Source organism: Cynara cardunculus, assembly GCF_001531365.2.
Source record: "Cynara cardunculus var. scolymus isolate 2C chromosome LG 2, CcrdV1, whole genome shotgun sequence".
NCBI lineage: Eukaryota > Viridiplantae > Streptophyta > Magnoliopsida > Asterales > Asteraceae > Cynara > Cynara cardunculus.
In genome coordinates, this window is record NC_037529.1 from 44,456,721 (window position 1) to 44,469,426 (window position 12,706).

A 12,706-nucleotide genomic window follows, 5' to 3' on the forward strand; every position below is an offset into this window, starting at 1 on the left:
CTGAATCTCACCACTTAAAGGCAATAAAGGTTCTTAATCAGAGATTCTCAATATCTCATGGTCATGCCTTCAAGTGATACATAGAAATAAGACATAATCAATAAGTACTCCAAGACAGCGCCTCTGGTTCTAAAAGACCAGAGCCTCTGGCCATGAAGAAAACTTTTAATATGGCTCAAAGTTTTTCATCGCGTTTGGAACCAGAGATATCTGGTCCAAAGCAAATACTTAGCTTTTATTCACTAAATATTACCTTCACAACCAGAGCCTCTAGATTCTCATCCTTTGAGACCAGAGCCCTTTTGGACTTCATCGCATATCATCATTCATGTAACCAGGGCCTCTGGTTCTAAAGACCAGAGCCTCTGGTTTCATACTCTTTGTAACCAGAGCCCCTCTGGATCCAAAGAGTCCCACCCCTCTCTCAATCACATGCACTAACCATATTTTCATACTTCTTTTCATTGTCTTTGCAACCAGAGCCTCTGGTTCTAAAGACCAGAGCCTCTGGATTCATTGTCTTTGCAACCAGAGCCTCTGGTTCTAAAGACCAGAGCCTCTGGATTCATTGTCTTTGCAACCAGAGCCTCTGGTTCGAAAGACCAGAGCCTCTGGATTCATTATCTTTGGAACCAGAGCCCTCTGGTCTCAAAGACCCATTAATATGCATATACATTTGCATACTTGGACATATTTCATACATCTCTTCATCTTCATTCACAACCAGAGCCTCTGGTTGTATAGACCAGAGCCTCTGGTCACCTCAATCAATATTGTTATTGTTTCTAGGGGAGTTTCACAAAACTCAAATCTTATATACATTCATCATTTGAGGGGGAGCTATTCATTCATCATGAATCTCCATTGCATAAATATGCATTTTCCAAACCAGAGCCTCTGGCACCACTATCCAGAGCCTTTGGACACCTAAATGCTAAATAATACACCAAGTATCTAACCAGAGCCCCTCTGGTCCTACATAATAGATTGCCCATGACAGAGCCTCTGGTTTGTCATCCAAGGCTTCTTAATCATGCAATCCAACATTTCATCGATGAATTCCTTCATCGATGTTCAACCAGAGCACCTCTGGTTCCCCATCAAAAGGGTTATGTTCAACCAAAGCTCCTCTGGTTACATGACAATTTTTTTTCAAAAACCATCTTTAATTGCAAACTTTTTAAAGATTAATACAAAATTGCAGCTTTTGTGACTAAAAACTATACAGTATGGGTTTTTAGAAGACCAAAACTTCGTAATTAGTATTAATCTTACAATTAGATGGAATTTTTAAATATAAATTGTTTTCGGATTAATATTTAAACCCCCGCGCCTGACACAGTATACAGCCTGTTCCCCACCACCTTCTCAACTTACCTATCCCTGTCTTGACACGTGTACTCCAACATTAATGGCACGTACAATCAAGACGGCTCACGATCCCCAACACAAATCACCTTTTACCCAAACGCCTTAACATTTCATGATTATTTAAATATAATAATCAAGAAAACCGTTTCATGTTCCCAACCCCCACCTCCCCAACCCTCCCACCTCACGCCCCACCTTACACCCCCCACATCCCCACCTATAAATAACCTTCTTCAACCTCCATTCACCATTTACGCTTCCAAAACCTGCACACAGACTTTGACGAACAAACTCACCTGCAACTTCATACGCAATGGCCTCCTCCGCATCACACGAGTCCAATGATAACGACAGCCACGTTTAATCCACCGGCGCCGACAGCTGCATGATAGTCTTCCTCCCAATGAATCCCAATAACCACGCCATCGAACTTCGAACCACCCTGTTCGACGACATGTTTGCTGTCATGATCGAGTTCTTCCGCAACTGCATTCTTCTACCCGCCTTGACTTTAACCGACAATGGCGTACCACTAAAGTACGTCCAACAATATTGGCAAACCTACGAGTACGACCCTGACAGCCGTGGAATAATGGGGGACATTGACGCCCAAACGACATGATCCTCTCACTCAAGATCTCTCAGGCAAAAGTTTATAGGGTTTTGTGCATTCCCACCCGCCGAGAGCTCGGCATTGACCAATATGTCGACCAACCCACCACCTCAGACATCCTCCGATTCGTCCAAATGCTAGGTTACAATTGTGACCTATGCAATGCCTCCGACTTTAAGAGGCCGTTTTTACCGCCAATGTGGAGCATGTTCTTTTCCATATTGAACAGGGCACTCACCTGCAAGCTTGGGTCGATGGATCAAGGCAACATAAACATAATGTCGATTATGTATGGACTCTTCTTCAACATCCCTCTTGACTACCCCCTCCTCGTATACAATGAGATTCACTCCGCGGTAGTCAAGAGGTGCAAGCTCCAGGCTACCGGCAAACCCCTAACTTCTATTTTGTTTCCTCGTTTCCTATCTTTCTTCATCGGGGATGCGATGAGGAAACATAACTTACCGGCCGAGGAACCCTTCACTCCCCTCTTCAAGATGCATGGCCATCGATCCACACTATCAAAGGAATGATACAGCATCAACAGACCAATCTCCAGAGCCATGCTCAAGGGCAGCTACCCCAGAGCGAACGCTTTCTGCTATCCCATGAACCAAGGGCAGCTATCCAAGAGCGAATATAGCCGTCCCCTCAGACAAATGAGGGAGCACAGGAGCCATCTTCATCGGATGATGAAGATGATGATGATGATGATGATGATGATGATGACTCTCCTCATGCATCCCCCAGCCCTTCACACACAAATCCCCCTCCCTATTCCCAAAGGGCAACCACCACCTCTACCCCTGGCGATCAAGGCCAAAGGGGTATTGAACAAGGACGGCCCAGTCCAAACCTAACCCAAACCAGCCATCCAGAGACCATTCTTCTGGCCTCTGGAGATGATTTATTTGAGGAACCACAACACCCATCGCCCCTCTCCCAACAGAGAGGCGATGCAAGTATAAGAGCCCGATCGCCTCAAGGCTCGACACAACCACCCACACACCCAGAAGCATGTGTTGCTTCTGACATTTATGCACCCCTAGCTCGTTCAGAGTGGTCACCAATTCATGCACAAAACCCCCCTTCGATACTTGATCTAGCAAAGGGGAAACACACTTACTTCTCCTATCCTTCCGAGGAAGAAGAAGAAGTTGCAACATCAGGAGATAACTCCTCACTTGAGGGCTATCAAGAACATGATGGAAGTCCTTCATGGCCTATATTTTCACAAGGAAATGAAGGCGTCTCTGGAGCTGAGGCTCAACCTGCAACATCCATTGCTGCAGGGGTTACCCCTGTGGCCGATCTGGTCACAAAGGCTGAGTTCCAAGCCTTTGTTGACTCAGTTTTGCGGCCCTTGGAAGACCTAAAACTCATCATCCAAGGGATTGTCGACAACCCACCCTCCATCGATCTAACCCCCATTCGACAATCCCTTGCATCCCTCGAAACCCAAACCAAAGATAACACCACCCGCCTCCAGATGCTACAACAAACCGTAACCTAACACCATAACATCACCTCTACCTTTGCCACCCAAAGAAACCAACTAATAATGAACTCCATCGCCACCCTCACGGCCCAGGCAACTGCGACCGATGAGACCCTAGCCTCTATCACTACCCAGATAAACATCATCTCCCAAACCCTTAACACACTTCCCGCCACCCTCATCTCCCAAATCCCTAAACCACCTTCATCAATCGATGAAACTCTTTCCTCCCTCACCAACCAAATTGCCACCATCTAAACCACCCTAACCCAACTCCCAACCACTATAATAGCCTAAATACCCCAACCACCCCCTCCTCCACCTCCCTTGGCAGGCCTATCCTTCAATAAAGCCTTTTCCTCCTTCACTACAGAGGTGAAAAATCTCATCTCCAATCTTCCCATACCTCCATCTACATCCACCACCACCTCCGTGCCACCACAAGCTTCATCCTCAAGCACAGAGTATGCCACCAGAGCCGACCTCAGGGCTCTATCCAAGGCACTTATCTCCTCTTTTAACTAGATAAGTGCTAAGTTCATCCATCGAGCATCTCAACCTACCAAGGCTCTCTCCCAAAACCTTGTTGATCAACAAGCACGCACCGCCTCCCTTCTATAAACCATGGAGGCCGATCGAAGAAGAAAGGCTATGAGAGCCTACCTGGCCTCCCACTGCCTTAAGAAGAAGACAAGCAGAGCTTCATGCTCCGCCAGCTGCCCGCAGAAGAGGCCAAGGCATGAGGATCCAGACCAAGATGATCATGGTCTTGGTCCTCATGAGAGGGAGAACCCGGCTGCTATAACTCAGGAAGCACCATCTGCTGTACCTTTATCATCCCACCAACAAACACAAAACCCACCATCACCAAACCAAGAAACCCAAGCAAGGGAATCAGAGGCTCAACCCTCTGAATATGTACATAATGTACATGTTCCCCTTGCTATCACACCTGAACCCATCGTGTTGAGTTCCTCAACCGATGGAAATCCATCAACCACGCCAACATAAACCATCCCACCTTTCACTACCTCACCAACACCAAGCCTGCCATTAACCCCATCACCAACTCCTCGCACCAAAGAATCTTTCATCACCCTAACTAATGAACCCGAACAACAAAACATCCAACCCTCTTCACCTCAAAAACCTCAAGCCCAAACACAAACCGATGAACCTGAACCACCCCAACATGAGCAAACCCAAGAAACCATCCCATCGCCAACCGATACACAACCCATAACCCAAACTCAACCCCCAACCAAACCAACCTAGGTGCAAGCGGGCATTCCCTCTTCATCAAGGCACCCTCCACAAAGCTTAGTCGATGAAATAATTGAGAACATGGAGTCCCTAAGGAGACGTCCAGAGATACCACCAAGGGAACCCATTATGATGGAGAATATCGATCAGTACCTATACCATGATCGCGATGAAAGTTTGACTCTCAATCCTCCAATTGTATCGCCAGAGTCCATGGACCTCCTACACCATAGGTTTGTTAGACAGACCACCCAACCACCACAGGCTGTCTTTTCAAACGATGGGATAAGGATGGTTATGGACATAAAGATGAGGACCTTCTCCAATAGAGCTATAAAATACATTGAGTACACAGTGGAGAGAGCCCATGGTCAGGTTAGCTCTTCAATGACAATGACTTGATCAATCTCAATCCCTATGACTTGATCGACCTCTATGCGTTCACAACTCAGCGACAGGATCAAGGCATAAGATTTGGGATGGCAAACAGAGCGATTATGAAGACGATGGAGACCCTTGTAAAGCATCAACCCAAGAGTGATTTTTAGATTGCTCTTCAGCTAGGCATTAAAAAACTCTTCTGTACTCCACCTTATGAAGACCTTCCTGGCCTGCAAGAGAAGAGATTTGCTTCAGTCTTAACTCAACCCAAGCTTGGACTTGTCTTCAAGAATGAGTTCGGGGTAAAGAAATTTTTTAGACTAACTGAAGCATTCAAGTATTCAACCGATACACTTGAGTGGTTTCAGAAAGTCATCAGAGAAAGACTGGGTAGAACTCATGTGCCAAGGGAAGAAGGGAAACAACTCATTCATGATATATCTATAGTCATCAGTTATCGAAGACTGCTACTGCGCATCCAGGAAATATCTCGAGGTAGATCATGAATAGAGTTTTAAATTTTTTTTCCTTAAATTGAAATGTCTTTGCTTCCAGTATTGTAAGAATTCATCATCCAATGAAAAATTGGAATTTGATGCTTTTCTTTAGATTAGTCTCTGTTCTTTGATTGTTCTTTCATTACTTAGGGGGAGATTGTTAGACCCCATAATTCATAAGTGCAAAAGTAATGAAGAACAATAAGTGATGAAGAACCAGAAGATCGATGAAGACGTTATGGCAGAATTGACCAAGTCTGGAGAACAACTAGAGGGTCGATGAACAAACAGAGATGCGTTGGAAAGAGCATTTTCATCACCCCTCTGGTCAACAACACTTAGAGTTTTCTTCAGTAATTCAACCAGAGGCATACGATGAAAATATGAAGATAAGGTTGAATCATCATTCCATATAAGACAGCTGGAGATAACTAATCGACAGTTGGACTTCAAGTTTATCTTAATTTATAGCTTATCCAATGTTTAGATAAACTTTATCCGTTAGTAGAAGATTAGCTAAATAGTCTCACTAGATAGTTATCTTCTAATTAGCCTTCTAGTATAAATAGGTGATTACGCTTATTGTAAACAATGTCATTTTTTACGTTTTTCATATTGAATAAAGTGAAATCATTGGCACTYAAGATTGTTCTTTGAATGTTCATACATTGTTCTTGAGTGTTCATCATTTTGTTCATTAAAACACTATAATTTGGTTATTCTTAACTTGATTATTAGTGTTATTGAGAGATCTGGGATCAACACAGAAGAAGCTGGTGCATCTGATTTTCCTACTCCTAGAGAGCCTTTTGATCCGACAAAGATTTTTTCGAGGAATTATGTGCCATTCATTATTCGAGCTAATGTTCCAGGGTATGACAGGGCTAGGATCCGAGAGCTGTATCTTGAAGACATCTACTTTGGCATCTTCCTCTGACATCGTAAAGCTCTAAGTGGTGATAAAATTCTTGGTATCCATAAGGAAACCAAAGATTATCGCTTAGAGTACAAGCACTTCCTGAAATCCAAGAGTCTCCCTATCAGTGAAGCAAGGACCAAACATCGAGTTGTGTCAATCAAACAGATAGATGCTCAAAGACTTCTCAGAGTCTGGTATCCGTTCTTCACGGTGACACGACAAGATGGTAAAGTCTGGAGATTTAGTGAAGCTGACTTCTCAAACTTATATTTAGAAGACTTGGAGTATATGTATTGTAAGATCCGGAACATGACAAATAGAAAAGATGGAGCTCTTGTTGCCCTCAATGCAATTAAAAGGTTTATGCGGAGTCATGTTAAGGTGGCTATGGTTATTGATGTTCAGATGGGTCTTGAAGATAATCAAAGAATCATCATTCTGAAGAGACATGATCAAGATTTAGAAGACGTTGATGCCTATCCAGTTTACGTGATTCTTGAACAACCAGAGTTCGGAGTTATATACTTTGTTGAGCATCAAGGATATACGTTTATGAGATTCAGCGAGCAAAACAAGTATTTTGATGGTACAATTAGACTGGTGAGACGGGCACTTGACTTGAGGAGAGTAAACAATGATAAAGCTGCGGAGTCGGAGAGGATGAGTTCAAAAGATAGATATTTGTTGATTAATGCCTTGAATCTACTTGAGGAGAAAATACAATACCGGAATGCTCTATGGAGGCTGGAGAAACTTCTCGGACTCAGAAAGGCAATATTTACGAGAGTTCGAACTTGAATCCAAAGGGGGAGAATGTTGGGTATAAGTATGCGCGTTATTGTTGTATTCAAGTTCTCCATTTTATTAAGCTTTGTAATAGATAGGTTAATGCTTTCCTTAGTATAAATATTTATTAGCTTTGTAATTTATCATTAACAATTCTGTAATTTTTTGAGTAGTGCTGTAATTCTCTCTCAAGAAATCTACAAGAGATTTGGTGATCATATTCTCTCTAATCTTCATCTTATTTCTAATTCTTGAAGATCATAATCAGATTTGTATGATTTTGGGCTTTTCAAAGTCCATTCTCTAAATCGGACAAGGGTTTTCTATATTGGATAGGAGGTTTAATCGATCAAGATCTTTGTAAATCACTCAAGATCTTCAATTTGTTCTCATTGTTCACTGTTAAATCCGCACAAAGTTCTTTGGTTTAGGTAAATCGCTTGGGTTTGATCGGATTAGCTAGATCACATGGATCATTGTTCAAGGCTTAACCGGACTTCTTTAAACCGCTTGGAAAATTTTGAGTGGTGACTGGATATTCATTGCTTGAGACTTGACAGGATTTCTTATGTAAATCGCCTGGATCATCATTTGAGGCTTAACCGTATTGCCTTAAATCGCTCAATGAGGTGATATCTAAGACAAGGTTTAGGCAGAATTCACATAATTCGCACAAGGCTTGATCGAAGTTCTCCTTCATCGCCTTGCAATTCGCACAAGGCTTGATCGGAGTTTACTTCATCGCCTGGCATATCTCATAGGTTGTGACCGGACTACTTGAGTTGGTGATCAGACTTCATTAAATCGCTTGCTTTATACTTAACTTGGTGACCGAATTTCATCAAATCGTTGAAAAGGGTTTAACAGGTTTGTCTGATTTCTTCTGTGTATCCACTGTACCAATCTTCTCCTTCTAAATCTTGTCTCAGAAAACACTGTAATTCTGGTTTCGATTTTGATTTGTATTGTTCAATATTGGAACAATTGATTTACATTTTTAAGTCGCTCAAGGATTTGTGCCATAGTTTTAAGGTCTATTTGATTTGGGTGTTAATTGTTTTGACTTTCATAAAGCACAGTGTTAATCGCTCACGGTTACACCCATCCTTCTTCGATTTAAGCCTTAATCATCGATCAATTGAACTTGCCTCAATAGATTTCCCATCCTTACTGTTTTAGCTTCTGCCAGTTGCTGTAGCTTCCTACTAATGGGTCTCCAAGATCTTGATACATCCCTTTGTTTGGTTCTTTATAGCAGTCGGTAGCTTCGTGCCTATCAGGTAGATAAGCAGTTGTCAGTTGCAGAAATCACTAACACTGCATTTGAGCCATCATCTATGATGAATTTCACAGTTTGTGCAGTTGGTACAGAAACATCACCAGTTTTTGGATCTTCAACAATTGGAATGTTATTGTTTGTTGGATTTAGGAGGACTTGGATTGTCTCCATGAAATGAAGGTATGCTGAATTCTTATCATCAAGCAAGTCTTTGACCTCCATCTCTTCATCATCAGTTGCAGGTACTAATCTTCCATCACCTTCAATCCGAGCAAGCTTGTAAACAACGGGATCAACAATCTGCTTTGAGGAGTTGGATTTGTTAATTTGGATTTGCTTGTTGAAAATACCTCTATGGAGCAGTTTGGCATTACAAGGAAGATTACGATCAGCAAGGACTAGTGGATTTATAAATTGCTTGGATGAACTTTGTGTTTCTGTTTTGTGTAATCCGGACATAACTCTGTCCGAACTTAGACCATATCAGCTCATATTCTTAGCTAATTTTGTAATACAATGAGCGGACTTGACTTTATTGTTTGATACAGTTAGCGGGCTTGGCTAAATCGTTTGGTACGATGAACGGACTTGAATAAATTGTTTGACAATGTAATCGAATGTAGGCTTAGTCGGATATAGCCTAAATCGTTCAAAGCTTGATCAATCAATCTTTTATCCTCGCACAAGGCCTATCCGGATTAGGACTCTTGCTTGTCCAGATTTCATTTCCTCGGTCACCACTTGGTTGTTGCAGCTTTTCTTGCACAATATATTAGCTGGATTTGGTGTTAATCGGAGAACACCTTAGCCATTTTTTTGTAACAAGTGTTCGGATTTTGAGCTTTTGTGTTTTTGATTTTTTTTGTTAGTGTTTTACTGTTTTGTTTTTTAAACTGTTTGAGAATCCTTTAACTGTTTTCTGTCGCGTAAATTGTTTCTTATCAATTGTAACTGTTTTTGACTGTTTTTAACAGTTTTTAAACTGTTTTGATAGTTTTGACTGCTTTTACTGATTTTTGACAGTTTTTTGTCGTTTTTCTAATCCCTCATCAGTTTTTGTATTTTCTATTTGTGTTTTTGAGTTTAACTGTTTTTTATTTCTTTTTATCTGATTTCACAGCATTTGATCCGATTAATCAATCTTGATTTTTGAAAATGCAATTTCATTTGAGAGAGAGAATTTCTGAATTGGAAATGAAATATTTTAATATGTTTGATGAAAATTTTGCTGATAATGAATTTATAGAGCTACAAAGAGAAAATAAAACCTTGAGAGAAAATTCTAAAAAGGTTTTATCAGTTAAGGCTAGTGAGTTTAAGGGAACTTTGAACAAAGTAAGGAAAGAGTGTGAAGAAGAATTGAAGATTGGAGTAATGCTAATAAGGAATTGTTCAATAAATTTCAAGATCTGCAAAGTGAGAGGAATTCTTCTGAGAAAGATAATATAGATACAGAGGACATAACTGGACAACTTCATACATCTGAGAGTGATTTGTGTGAGTTAAGGAATGAATTTGAAAAAGGAGAAGAAAATATTTTCTGAAATAGAGAAAAAGTTTGATGCTGAAAGCTTATCTTATGAGAATAAGATAAACTCTCATGAGCTAAACGCCAAAATGCTTTTAAAGCAAATTTCAGATTTTGTGTAGCTGATCATCTTGGAATGATAAAGAGAAAAAAGACATCACAGAAGAATATCATAGCCAAATTCAGAAATTATTTGACATCATTGCTCTAACGCAAAAGGCTTTAGATGAAGAGAAGAAGCAATTTGCTCTTGAGAAGAGAAATACTACAAAGAAACATACAACTATTGCTAAAGAACTTGCTGAAAAGAAAAAGTGGGTTGACATCGCTTCTGAGAATGAAAAGAGCAGCTCAGATGAATAGAGAAGAGTGTATATAAATCAGAAGAAGAAGTTTGAAATGCTTAAGAAGGAGTTAGAAGGTAAACTCCTGGATACTACAAAGAAATTGTCTGATCTGAAGACAGACCTTGAAACTAAATTGAAGATGATAACAAAACTCAAAAATAAGTATTAGTTAATTACTATGGAAAGAGACCAACTTTTACAGAAAGTCAAAGACTTTTCTTGTGCTCAAAGCTCAATTGGTTTTCCTTCTCAGTGTAAAACCAACTTTTATGACTGTTCCAAATCGAACAGTTATTCAAGCAGTCCTAAATCTACTGTTTCTAATAACTATTCTCGTTCTTCTAAGTAGTACTATCAAGGGTATGTCATCGGATCACCCAATTATTCTTCTAAGGTTAAAAGCATTTGGGTCAGTAAATCTGAATCTGTTTCATCTCGTACCCGTGTTGTTACTAATCATCTTCCTTATTTTGTAAGATCTTGCGACAGCTCTGCATTGTGGGTTTTCAGGTTAGCACTTTATTACAGGATCCTGATTGAAAACTAAGTCTTTTTAGGATTTAGCCTCGATGACCAGAGATCGTCTTTTTTAATTAGTCTGATTAGATCACGTTTCGGCGGGTAGCTAACCAAGTTAGTACGTGCAATGCCAAATAAGTTTTGAAATATTTCACATAAAAATAAAGTCGATATTTTCAATTCGTTCTTATTAAAAAATTCAAATTTCCAAAGTTCCAATCTTTTATATTCGGTTGCCCATTATTATTTTGAAAGAGTGGAGTTTTTAAAAATCTTTTGTCAAAATTGTTTAGTTTGTTGTAATTATTGGGGTCTTTTATTTTGTAAATAAAAATATTTTTGGAGCCCATTCTTTATATTGAATCCCCATATAAATACCCCTTCCCTTTTGAAAATTCTTCAGTTTCCAAATTTCCAGCCATTTCATCTTTCTCTCTCTAACTCCATCACYTTCCAACCAATTCCATCTCCTAGCAAAACTCAAGATTTCTGCTGTTCTTGAGACTAGTTCGTAGTCAAAAAAAGGTATGTTTTAGAGCTGTTTACTTATCTTTTTGATGTCCGAAAGTCTTTATCTTTCTCCCTACTTGACTCTTTGAGTAAGAATTATGGGATTTAAAGAGGAGAGATTATTCAACAAAGACCTGCATGTGTCTTCGTTGGGATGATAATCCGTGACCCAAGTTCTTTAAACTCCAAGAAAGAAAGAGAAATTCCTTGCATGTGAGGTCCGATCACATTTTTGGATGATGGGTCTTGCATGCAACTTTAACCGGATTTATCCTTTTAAAAACTTGTTGGAATCGGGACTTATTTTGTTTTCTGGAGTTGTTCGAAGATGATGGTTTTGTGTTAGAGTTTTGATTCTTGAAAATGTTGTGCTGCATGCAATCGGTGTTGAAGGCATGTGGCTCAAGGATTGTCGATTATTCTTGAAAAGAGTGTTAAACCCACTCAAAATCTCTTGGTTTTAGTAATTGGCGACTGTCATCATTTGTTTTGGGATGACATTTAATGATGTCATTATTTGGATTTTTGAAGGTTCCTTTTTAATAAATAATTAAAATCGGCTTTATTTTATAAAAATACTTGGTGGCTTTGCATTTAGAACAACTTTGCCCTACCTTAGCCAAGTAAAATCGTAAGTAATATAGCGCTGGTTGGTCTGTCAGGAAGTTCGAGCGAGCATAGCAAGTCCCTAGAGGAAACACAAGGATATTCGCCAATCAAGTGAGTTCTCACGGCCCCACTTTTAATGCTTTTTATATTTTCTGGGGGAAAAGCATGAAATTGAGCAAACTTTGCATGTTTATGTATTTGAAATATTGGGACTAAAGAACTGTTTAGTCAATGCTTTGCTCAAAACCGTTGGGCTAAGGAACTGCTTAGTCAAATTTTACTTGGAACCTCTTGGGCTAAGGAACTGCTTAGTCGGGTTCATTATGTTTTGTTTCGGCAAATGTTTCCGCACTTAGAATAAATGCTAAATTGATGCGCTTGAGAGTATATGTTTCCAAATAAAAGTCCCCGTCCGTACACGCTACTTGTTAACTCGGGTACATCCCCGGGCCGTGGTATTGTGGATAGCCGCTATTCTGTTGACTGTCCCACCTAGAAAGGGGTGCACAATTACCTATGTTTTTTTTAGCCTAATCATGTGGAATTTGGACCACCGCTGAATTAGTGCTTTATCGAACCGTGGGAC